This window comes from Arachis stenosperma, chromosome 5 (genome assembly GCF_014773155.1).
Source record: "Arachis stenosperma cultivar V10309 chromosome 5, arast.V10309.gnm1.PFL2, whole genome shotgun sequence".
NCBI classification, from domain to species: domain Eukaryota; kingdom Viridiplantae; phylum Streptophyta; class Magnoliopsida; order Fabales; family Fabaceae; genus Arachis; species Arachis stenosperma.
Genome location: NC_080381.1, coordinates 29,776,142 through 29,787,639, shown reverse-complemented (window position 1 = coordinate 29,787,639; position 11,498 = coordinate 29,776,142). Strand labels below are relative to the sequence as shown.

The following is an 11,498-nucleotide window of genomic DNA, read 5'->3' as shown; positions in this document are numbered from 1 at the left end:
GTGCACTGGGTCGTCCAAGTAATAAACCTTACGTGAGTAAGGGTCGATCCCACGGAGATTGTTAGTAATGAAGCAAGCTATGGTCATCTTGTAAATCTTAGTCAGGCAAACTCAGATATATATGGTGATGAACGAAAATAACATAGAAGATAAAGATAGTGATACTTATGTATATCATTGGTGTATGAGCTTCAGACAAGTGTATGAAGATGCCTTCCCTTCCGTCTCTCTGCTTTCCTACAGCCTTCATCCAATCCTTTCTTACTCCTTTCCATGGCAAGCTCGTATAGGGTCTCACTGTTGTCAGCAGCTACCTCCCATCCGCGCAGTGAAAGCTAATGCACACACTCTGTCACAGTGCTGCCAATCACCAGTTTGGTTCCCTCCCCTACCGGAATAGAATAACTCTTTTGCGTCTGTCACTAACGCCCAGTAGGTTACAGGTTTGAAGCACGTCACAGTCATTCAATCATTGAATCCTACTCAGAATACCACAGACAAGGTTAGACCTTCCGGATTCTCTTGAATGCTGCCATCAGTTCTTGCCTATACCACGAAGACTCTGATCTCACGGAATGGCTGGCTCGTTTGTCAGGCGAGCACTCGGTTGTCAGGCGATCAACCATGCATCATGCAATCAGAAATCCAAGAGATATTCACTAAGCCTCGGATGCGTGTAGAACAAGAATGGTTGTCAGTCACCTTGTTCATGAGTGAGAATGGTGATGGGCGTCAATCATCACCTTCATCATGTTGAAGAACAAGTGATATCTTGGATAAAGAACAAGTGGAATTTGAATGGAAGAACAATAGTAATTGCATTAATACTCGAGGTACAGCAGAGCTCCACACCTTAATCTATGGTGTGTAGAAACTCCACCGTTGAAAATACATAAGAACAGGGTCTAGGCATGGCCGAATGGCCAGCCTCCCAAAGGTCTAAGATAGCATAAAACAAAGATAGCTACCAAAGTCTTCTCCCTAATACAATAGTAAAAGGTCCTACTTATAGAAAACTAGTACATAAGTGAGTAAATGACATAAAAATCCACTTCCGGGCCCACTTGGTGTGTGCTTGGGCTGAGCATTGAAGCTTTTATGTGTAGAGACGTTTTCTGGAGTTAAACGCCAGCTTTCATGCCAGTTTGGGCGTTTAACTCCAATTTTTATGCCAGTTCCGGCGTTTAACGCTGGAATTTCTGTAGGTGACTTTGAGCGCCGGTTTGGGCCATCAAATCTTGGGCAAAGTATGGACTATTATATATTGCTGGAAAGCCCAGGATGTCTACTTTCCAACGCCGTTGAGAGCGCGCCAATTGGGCTTCTGTAGCTCCAGAAAATCCGCTTCGAGTGCAGGGAGGTCAGAATCCAACAGCATCTGCAGTCCTTTTGAGTCTCAGAATCAGATTTTTGCTCAGGTCCCTCAATTTCAGCCAAAAAATACCTGAAATCACAGAAAAACACACAAACTCATAGTAAAGTCCAGAAAAGTGAATTTTAACTAAAAACTAATAAAAATATAATAAAAACTAACTAAAAGATACTAAAAACATACTAAAAACAATGCCAAAAAGTATACAAATTATCCGCTCATCACAACACCAAACTTAAATTGTTGCTTGTCCTCAAGCAACTGAAAATCAAATAAGATAAAAAAGAAGAGAATATGCAATGAACTCCAAAAACATCTATGAAGATCAGTGTTAATTAGATGAGCGGGGCTTTTAGCTTTTTGTCTCTGAATAGTTTTGGCATCTCACTCTATCCCTTGTAATCCAGAATGGTTGGCTTCTTTAGGAACTTAGAATCCAGATAGTGTTATTGATTCTCCTAGTTAAGTATGATGATTCTTGAACACAGCTACTTATTGAGTCTTGGCCGTGGCCCAAAGCACTCTGTCTTCCAGTATTACCACCGGATACATACATGCCACAGACACATAATTGGGTGAACCTTTTCAGATTGTGACTCAGCTTTGCTAAAGTCCCCAATTAGAGGTGTCCAGGGTTCTTAAGCACACTCTTATTTGCCTTGGATCACAATTCTTATTCTTTCTCTTTTTTTTTTCTTTCTTTTTCTTTCTTTTTTTTTCGGTTTTTCTCTTTTTTTTTTTTTTGAAATGCTTTTTCTTGCTTCAAGAATCATTTTATTGATTTTTCAGATCCTCAGTAACATGTCTCCTTTTTCATCATTCTTTCAAGAGCCAACATTCATGAACCACAAATTCAAAAGACATATGCACTGTTCAAGCATACATTCAGAGAACAAAAGTGTTGCCACCACATCAAAATAATTAAACTGTTATAAAATTCAGAATTCATGCAATTCTTTCCTTTTCAATTAAGCACATTTTTATTAAAGAAAGGTGATGGATTCATAGGACATTCATAACTTTAAGGCATAGACACTAAGACACTAATGATCACAAGACACAAACATGGATAAACATAAAGCATAAAAATCGAAAAACAGAAGAATAAAGAACAAGGAAATCAAGGAACGGGTCCACCTTAGTGATGGCAGCTCTTCCTTCCTCTTGAAGGTCCTATGGAGTGCTTGAGCTCCTCAATGTCTCTTCCTTGTCTTTGTTGCTCCTCCCTCATGATTCTTTGATCTTCTCTAATTTCATGAAGGATGATGGAGTGTTCTTGATGCTCCACCCTCAGTTGTCCCATGTTGGAACTCAACTCTCCTAGGGAGGTGTTTAGTTGCTCCCAATAGTTTTGTGGAGGAAAATTCATCCCTTGAGGAATCTCAGGGATCTCATGATGAGTGAGGTCTCTTGTGTACTCCATCCTTTTCTTGATGATGGGCTTGTCCTCATCAATGGGAATGTCTCCCTCTATGTCAACTCCAACTGAATAACAGAGGTGACAGATGAGATGAGGAAAGGCTAACCTTGCCAAGGTGGAGGTCTTGTCCGCCACCTTATAGAGTTCTTGGGCTATAACCTCATGAACCTCTATTTCTTCTCCAATCATGATACTATGGATCATGATGGCCCGGTCTATGGTAACTTCGGACCGGTTGCTAGTGGGGATGATTGAGCGTTGTATGAACTCTAACCATCCTCTAGCCACGGGCTTGAGGTCATGCCTTCTCAATTGGACCGGCTTTCCTCTTGAATCTTGCTTCCATTGTGCGCCCTCTTCACATATGACTGTGAGGACTTGGTCCAACCTTTGATCAAAGTTGACCCTTCTAGTGTAAGGATGCTCATCTCCTTGCATCATAGGCAAGTTGAACGCCACCCTCACACTCTCCGGACTAAAATCCAAGTATTTCCCCCGAACCATAGTGAGATAATTCTTTGGATTCGGGTTCACACTTTGGTCATGGTTCTTTGTGATCCATGCATTGGCATAGAACTCTTGAACCATCAAGATTCCGACTTGTTGAATGGGGTTGGTAAGAACTTCCCAACCTCTTCTTCGGATCTCATGGCGGATCTCCGGATATTCACCCTTTTTGAGTGAAAAGGGGACCTCGGGGATCACCTTCTTCAAGGCCACAACTTCATAGAAGTGGTCTTGATGCACCCTTGAGAGGAATCTATCCATCTCCCATGACTCGGAGGTGGAAGCTTTTGCCTTCCCTTTCCTCTTTCTAGAGGTTTCTCCGGCCTTGGATGCCATAAATGGTTATGGAAAAACGAAAAAGCAATGCTTTTACCACACCAAACTTAAAATGTTTGCTCGTCCTCGAGCAAAAGGAGAAAGAAGGGAGTAAAAGAAGAAGAAATGAGGAAGAGGGGAGGTGGTAGTGTTTTCGGCCAAGAAGGGTAAGAAAGGGTGTTTAGGTTGTGTGAAAATGAAGGGTTGAAGAAGGGTATTTATAGGAAAGAGGGGGGGTAAAGGTTCGGCCATTAGGGTGGGTTTGGGAGGGGAAGTGGTTTGAATTTGAAGGGTGAGGTTGGTGGGGTTTTATGAAGGATGGATGTGAGTGGTGAAGAGAAAGATGGGATTTGATGGGTGAGGGGTTTTTGGGGAAGAGAGAGAGTGATGGTAGGGTCCTGTGGGGTCCACAGATCCTGTAGTGTCAAGGAAAAGTCATCCCTGCACCAAAATTTGCTCAAAATCACGTTTTGAGCCATTTCTGGCGTTAAACGCCGGGCTGGTGCCCATTCCTGGCGTTTAACGCCAGGTTCTTGCCCTTTACTGGCGTTTAACGCCAGTCTGGTGCCCCTTTCTGGCGTTAAACGCCCAGAATGGTGCCAGACTGGGCGTTAAACGCCCAACAGCAAGGCTTACTGGCGTTTGAACGCCAGCAGCTTCTTCCTCCAGGGTGTGCTGTTTTTCTTCCTGTTTTTCATTCTGTTTTTGCTTTTTTCATTATTTTGTGACTTCTTATGATCATCAACCTACAAAAAAGATAAAATAACAAAAGAAAATAATTAATTATAAAACATTGGGTTGCCTCCCAACAAGCGCTTCTTTAATGTCATTAGCTTGACAGAGGACTCCCATGGAGCCTCAGAAACACTCAGAACCTTGTTGAAACCTCCCAACACCAAACTTAGAGTTTGAATGTGGGGTTTCAACACCAAACTTAGAGTTTGGTTGTGGCCTCCCAACACCAAACTTAGAGTTTGACTGTGGGGGCTTTGCTTGGCTCTGTTTTGAGAGAAGCTCTTCATGCTTCCTCTCCATGATGACAGAGGGATATCCTTGGGCCTTAAACACCAAGGATTCTTCATTCACTTGAATGATCAACTCTCCTCTATCAACATCAATCACAGCCTTTGCTGTGGCTAGGAAGGGTCTGCCAAGGATGATAGATTCATCCATGCACTTCCCAGTCTCTAGGACTATGAAGTCAGTAGGGATGTAATGGTCTTCAATCTTCACCAAAACATTCTCTACAAGTCCATGAGCTTGTTTTCTTGAATTGTCTGCCATCTCCAATGAGATTCTTGCAGCTTGCACCTCAAGGATCCCTAATTTCTCCATTACAGAGAGGGGCATGAGGTTTACACTTGACCCTAGGTCACACAAGGCCTTCTTGAAGGTCATGGTACCTATGGTACAAGGTATAGAAAACTTCCCAGGATCCTGCCTCTTTTGGGACAGTTTATGCCTAGACAAGTCATCCAGTTCTTTGGTGAGCAAGGGAGGTTCATCTTCCCAAGTCTCATTTCCAAATAACTTGTCATTTAGCTTCATGATTGCTCCAAGGTATTTAGCAACTTGCTCTTCAGTGACATACTCATCCTCTTCAGAGGAGGAATACTCATCAGAGCTCATGAATGGCAGAAGTAAGTCCAATGGAATCTCTATGGTCTCAATTTGAGCCTCAGATTCCCATTGTTCCTCATTGAGGAACTCAGAGGAGGTTGGTACATGCCCACTGAGGTCTTCCTCAGTGGCGTCCACCTCCTTTCTTTCCTCCCAGAATTCGGCCATGTTAATGGCCTTGCACTCTCCCTTTGGATTTTCTTCTGTATTACTTGGGAGAGTGCTAGGAGGGAGTTCAGTAGCTTTCTTGCTCAGCTGACCCACTTGTCCTTCCAAATTTCTGATGGAGGACCTTGTTTCATTCATGAAACTTTGAGTGGTCTTTATTAGATCAGAGACCATTGTTGCTAAGTCAGAAGTACTCTGCTTAGAACTCTCTGTCCGTTGCTGAGAAGATGATGGAAAAGGCTTGTTGTTACCAGGCCTGTTTCTTCCACCATTATTGTTATTGAAACCTTGTTGGGGTCTCTCTTGATTCTTCCATGAGAAATTTGGGTGATTTCTCCATGAAGAATTGTAGGTGTTTCCATAGGGTTCTCCTAGGTAATTCACCTCTTCCATTGAAGGGTTCTCAGGATCATAAGCTTCTTCCTCAGATGAAGCATCCTTAGTACTGTTTGGTGCATTTTGCATTCCAGACAGACTTTGAGAAATCAAATTGACTTGTTGAGTCAATATCTTGTTCTGAGCCAATATGGCATTCAGAGTGTCAATCTCAAGAACTCCTTTCTTCTGACTAGTCCCATTGTTCACAGGATTCCTTTCAGAAGTGTACATGAATTGGTTATTTGCAACCATTTCAATCAGTTCCTGAGCTTCTGCAGGCGTCTTCTTCAGATGAAGAGATCCTCCTGCAGAGCTATCCAAGGACATCTTGGATAGTTCAGAGAGACCATCATAGAAAATACCTATGATGCTCCATTCAGAAAGCATGTCTGAAGGACATCTTCTGATTAATTGTTTGTATCTTTCCCAAGCTTCATAGAGGGATTCTCCATCCTTCTGTCTGAAGGTTTGGACTTCCACTCTAAGCTTACTCCATCTTTGTGGTGGAAAGAACTTTGCCAAGAAGGCGTTGACTAGCTTTTCCCAAGAGTCCAGGCTTTCCTTAGGTTGAGAATCCAACCATATTCTAGCTCTGTCTCTTACAGCAAAAGGGAATAGCATCAGTCTATAGACTTCAGGGTTAACCCCATTAGTCTTGACTGTGTCACAGATTTGCAAGAATTCAGCTAAAAACTGATGAGGATCTTCCATTGGAAGTCCATGGAACTTGCAATTCTGTTGCATTAGAGAAACTAATTGAGGCTTTAGCTCAAAGTTGTTTGCTCCAATGGCAGGGATAGAGATGCTTCTCCCATAGAAATCAGGAGTAGGTGCAGTAAAGTCACCCAGCACCTTCCTTGCATTGTTGGCATTGTTGTTGTTTTCGGCTGCCATGTCTTCTTCCTTGAAGAATTCGGTCAAGTCCTCTAAAGAGAGTTGTGCTTTGGCCTCTCTTAGCTTTCGCTTCAAGGTTCTCTCTGGTTCAGGGTCAGTTTCAACAAGAATGCCTTTGTCTCTGCTTCTGCTCATAAGAAAGAGAAGAGAAAAAGAGAATGTGGAATCCTCTATGTCACAGTATAGAGATTCCTTGAAATGTCAGAGGAAAAGAGAAATAGAAAGAAGAAGGAGAAGGAGAATTCGAACTTTAATTAGATAAGGTTCGAATTGTGCATTTAGAAGGAGTAGTACTCCATAAATAGAAGGATGTGGGAAGGAGGGAAGAAAATTTTCGAAAATTCAATCAAAAGATTTTGAAAACATTTTGAAAATTTGATTGATAATTTTCGAAAATTCAAAGTGAGAAAGAAATCAAGTGATTTTTGAAAAAGAATTTGAAATTATAAGTTAAAAAGATTTGATTGAAAACTATTTTGAAAAAGATGTGATTGAAAAAAATTGATTGAAAAGTTATGGTTTTAAAAAGATATGATTGAAAAGATATGATTTGAAAACAATTTTAAAAGATATGGTTTAAAAACAATTTTAAAAGATATGATTTGAAAACAATTTGAAAAGATATGAATTGAAAATAATTTGAAAAGGTTTGATTTTAAAAACTAATGACTTGCCTAACAAGAAAAGATATGATTCATAAAACCTTCCTTAATAGAAAAGGCAAAAAATGTTCAATCAAATCATTAATTGTTAGTAAGTATCTTTGAAAAAGGAAAGAAATTGATTTTGAAAACATTTTGATTGAAAAGATATGATTTGAAAAAGATTTGGTTTTGAAAAACTTTGAAAACTTGAAAAAAATTGATTTTGAAAACAAAATCTTCCCCCTGGCACCATCCTGGCGTTAAACGCCCAGAATGGTATACATTCTGGCGTTTAACGCCCAAAATGCTACCTTTTTGGGCGTTAAACGCCCAACCAGGTGCCCTGGCTGGCGTTTAAACGCCAGTCTGCCTTCTTCACTGGGCATTTTTGAATGCTCAGCTTTTTCTGTATAATTCCTCTGCAGTATGTTCTAAATCTTCAATTCCTTGTATCATTGACTTGAAAAGACACAAATTTAAAAATATTTTTGGATTTTTAATAATCAAAATGCAACAAGAATCAAATAACAATGCATGCAAGACACCAAACTTAGCAGTTTGTGTACTACTGACACTAACAATATGAGAATGCATATGAGACACACAAAATACTTCAAGTCAATAGAATTCAAAGATTAGAACACAAAATATATGCATGGATTCGAAAAATATAACAAAAACATGTATTTGACACCAAACTTAAGATGAGACTCTAGACTCAAACAAGAAATATTTTTGGATTTTTATGATTTTGCAAATTTTTTTTTTTTGTATTTTTTTCGAAAATTAAGTGGAAAAAGGTATCAAAATTCTTAATGAGAATTCCAGGAATCAGTGCAATGCTAGTCTAAGACTCCGGTCCAGGAATTAGACATGGCTTCACAGCCAGCCAAGCTTTCAAGGAAAGCTTCGGTCCAAAACACTAGACATGACCAAAGGTCAGCCAAGCCTTAGCAAATCACTGCTCCAAAAGCAAGATTGATACGAAATCAACAAGCTCTTGTGGTGATAAGTTGAAACCTCGGTCCAATCAGATTAGACATGGCTTCTCAGCCAGCCAGATTTCAACAAATCATCATGAAACTCTAGAATTCATCTTCAAGAATTTCGAAAAAAAATACCTAATCTAAGCAACAAGATGAACCGTCAGTTGTCCAGCCTAAACAATCCCGGGCAATAACACCAAAAATTTGATGTTGTTGCCGGATCTTGGCTCTGATGTTACCAAAGGCTTGCTCAAAACTAGAACAATCCCCGGCAACGGCGCCAAAAACTTGGTGCGTGAAATTGTGAACTATACTTTTTCACAACTCTCATAATCCCTGGTAATGGCTCCAAAAACTTGGTGCGCTCAATACCATGGCAGTACACAACTTCGCACAACTAACCAGCAAGTGCACTGGGTCGTCCAAGTAATAAACCTTACGTGAGTAAGGGTCGATCCCACGGAGATTGTTAGTAATGAAGCAAGCTATGGTCATCTTGTAAATCTTAGTCAGGCAAACTCAGATATATATGGTGATGAACGAAAATAACATAGAAGATAAAGATAGTGATACTTATGTATATCATTGGTGTATGAGCTTCAGACAAGTGTATGAAGATGCCTTCCCTTCCGTCTCTCTGCTTTCCTACAGCCTTCATCCAATCCTTTCTTACTCCTTTCCATGGCAAGCTCGTATAGGGTCTCACTGTTGTCAGCAGCTACCTCCCATCCGCGCAGTGAAAGCTAATGCACACACTCTGTCACAGTGCTGCCAATCACCGGTTTGGTTCCCTCCCCTACCGGAATAGAATAACTCTTTTGCGTCTGTCACTAACGCCCAGTAGGTTACAGGTTTGAAGCACGTCACAGTCATTCAATCATTGAATCCTACTCAGAATACCACAGACAAGGTTAGACCTTCCGGATTCTCTTGAATGCTGCCATCAGTTCTTGCCTATACCACGAAGACTCTGATCTCACGGAATGGCTGGCTCGTTTGTCAGGCGAGCACTCGGTTGTCAGGCGATCAACCATGCATCATGCAATCAGAAATCCAAGAGATATTCACTAAGCCTCGGATGCGTGTAGAACAAGAATGGTTGTCAGTCACCTTGTTCATGAGTGAGAATGGTGATGGGCGTCAATCATCACCTTCATCATGTTGAAGAACAAGTGATATCTTGGATAAAGAACAAGTGGAATTTGAATGGAAGAACAATAGTAATTGCATTAATACTCGAGGTACAGCAGAGCTCCACACCTTAATCTATGGTGTGTAGAAACTCCACCGTTGAAAATACATAAGAACAGGGTCTAGGCATGGCCGAATGGCCAGCCTCCCAAAGGTCTAAGATAGCATAAAACAAAGATAGCTACCAAAGTCTTCTCCCTAATACAATAGTAAAAGGTCCTACTTATAGAAAACTAGTACATAAGTGAGTAAATGACATAAAAATCCACTTCCGGGCCCACTTGGTGTGTGCTTGGGCTGAGCATTGAAGCTTTTATGTGTAGAGACGTTTTCTGGAGTTAAACGCCAGCTTTCATGCCAGTTTGGGCGTTTAACTCCAATTTTTATGCCAGTTCCGGCGTTTAACGCTGGAATTTCTGTAGGTGACTTTGAGCGCCGGTTTGGGCCATCAAATCTTGGGCAAAGTATGGACTATTATATATTGCTGGAAAGCCCAGGAGGTCTACTTTCCAACGCCGTTGAGAGCGCGCTAATTGGGCTTCTGTAGCTCCAGAAAATCCGCTTCGAGTGCAGGGAGGTCAGAATCCAACAGCATCTGCAGTCCTTTTGAGTCTCAGAATCAGATTTTTGCTCAGGTCCCTCAATTTCAGCCAAAAAATACCTGAAATCACAGAAAAACACACAAACTCATAGTAAAGTCCAGAAAAGTGAATTTTAACTAAAAACTAATAAAAATATAATAAAAACTAACTAAAAGATACTAAAAACATACTAAAAACAATGCCAAAAAGTATACAAATTATCCGCTCATCAGTAAATCCTTTCTTGTTAATCTTCACTCTCATAAGCATTTTTTGTTAGATCAATTAATGTGCTCACCTGATATTGCTCGCAACCTTATTAGTGTGGACAAATCTGCTAAAGATAACCAATGTTTCTTTGAATTTTATGCTGATTTTTGTTGTGTCAAATATCAGGAAATCAAGGAATTCTTAAAAATTGGGGTGTATCAATTTAAAAATGTTGCTGTTATTAAAAGTGTTCCTAAGAATGTTAATACTTTCAATTCTATTTTGATGCTGGTGCACGAATTTGTAATCCGCACAACTAACCAGCAAGTGCACTGGGTCGTCCAAGTAATACCTTACGTGAGTAAGGGTCGATCCCACGGAGATTATTGACTTGAAGCAAGCTATATTTATTTTATTAATCTTAGTCAGGAGGCCAATAGGATTATAAGTGAAATTACTAGATTTGATTAGAAAAATAAAAGAGAATAACAGCGTTACTTGTTGTGCAGTAATGAGAAATATGTTGGAGTTTTGGAGATGCTTTGTCCTTCGAACTTCAACTCTTCCTTAAAATCCTTCAACACACGAAAAGTCCCTTCCATGGCAAGCTCTATGTAGGGTGTCACCGTTGTCAATGGCTACCTCCCATCCTCTCAGTGAAAACATTCCTATGCTCTGTCACAGCACGGCTAATCATCTGTCGGTTCTCAATCGGGTTGGAATAGAATCCATTGATTCTTTTGCGTCTGTCACCAACGCCCAGCCTTCAGGAGTTTGAAGCTCGTCACAGTCATTCAATCCCAGAATCCTACTCGGAATGCCACAGACAAGGTTTAGACCTTCCGGATTCTCATGAATGCCGCCATCAATCCGGCTTATACCACGAAGATTCTGCGTAATGAATCCAAGAGATACTCATTCAATCTGATGTAGAACGGAGGTGATTGTCAGGCACACGTTCATGGTTGGGGAAGGTAATGAGTGTCACGGATCATCACCTTCTCCATAATTAAGCGCGAATGAACATCTTAGATAAGAACAAGCGTGTTTGAATGGAAAATAATGGAATTGTATTAATTCATCGAGACGCTGCAGAGCTCCTCACCCCCAACAATGGAGTTTAGAGACTCATGCCATCAAAAAGTATGTAATTCAGATCTGAAAATGTCATGAGGTACAAGATAAGTCTCTAAAAGTTGTTTAAATAGTAAA

At 40.6% G+C, this 11,498-nt stretch overlaps 1 non-coding gene across 1 annotated transcript; it reads left to right on the top strand.

Moving 5' to 3' along the window:
• The first annotated feature begins 6,161 nt into the window (after positions 1-6,161).
• Positions 6,162-6,269, top strand: LOC130984051 (small nucleolar RNA R71). The gene has a single exon (XR_009088010.1). It is a non-coding gene; the product is annotated as a small nucleolar RNA R71 (small nucleolar RNA).
• Positions 6,270-11,498: the final 5,229 nt, after the last annotated feature.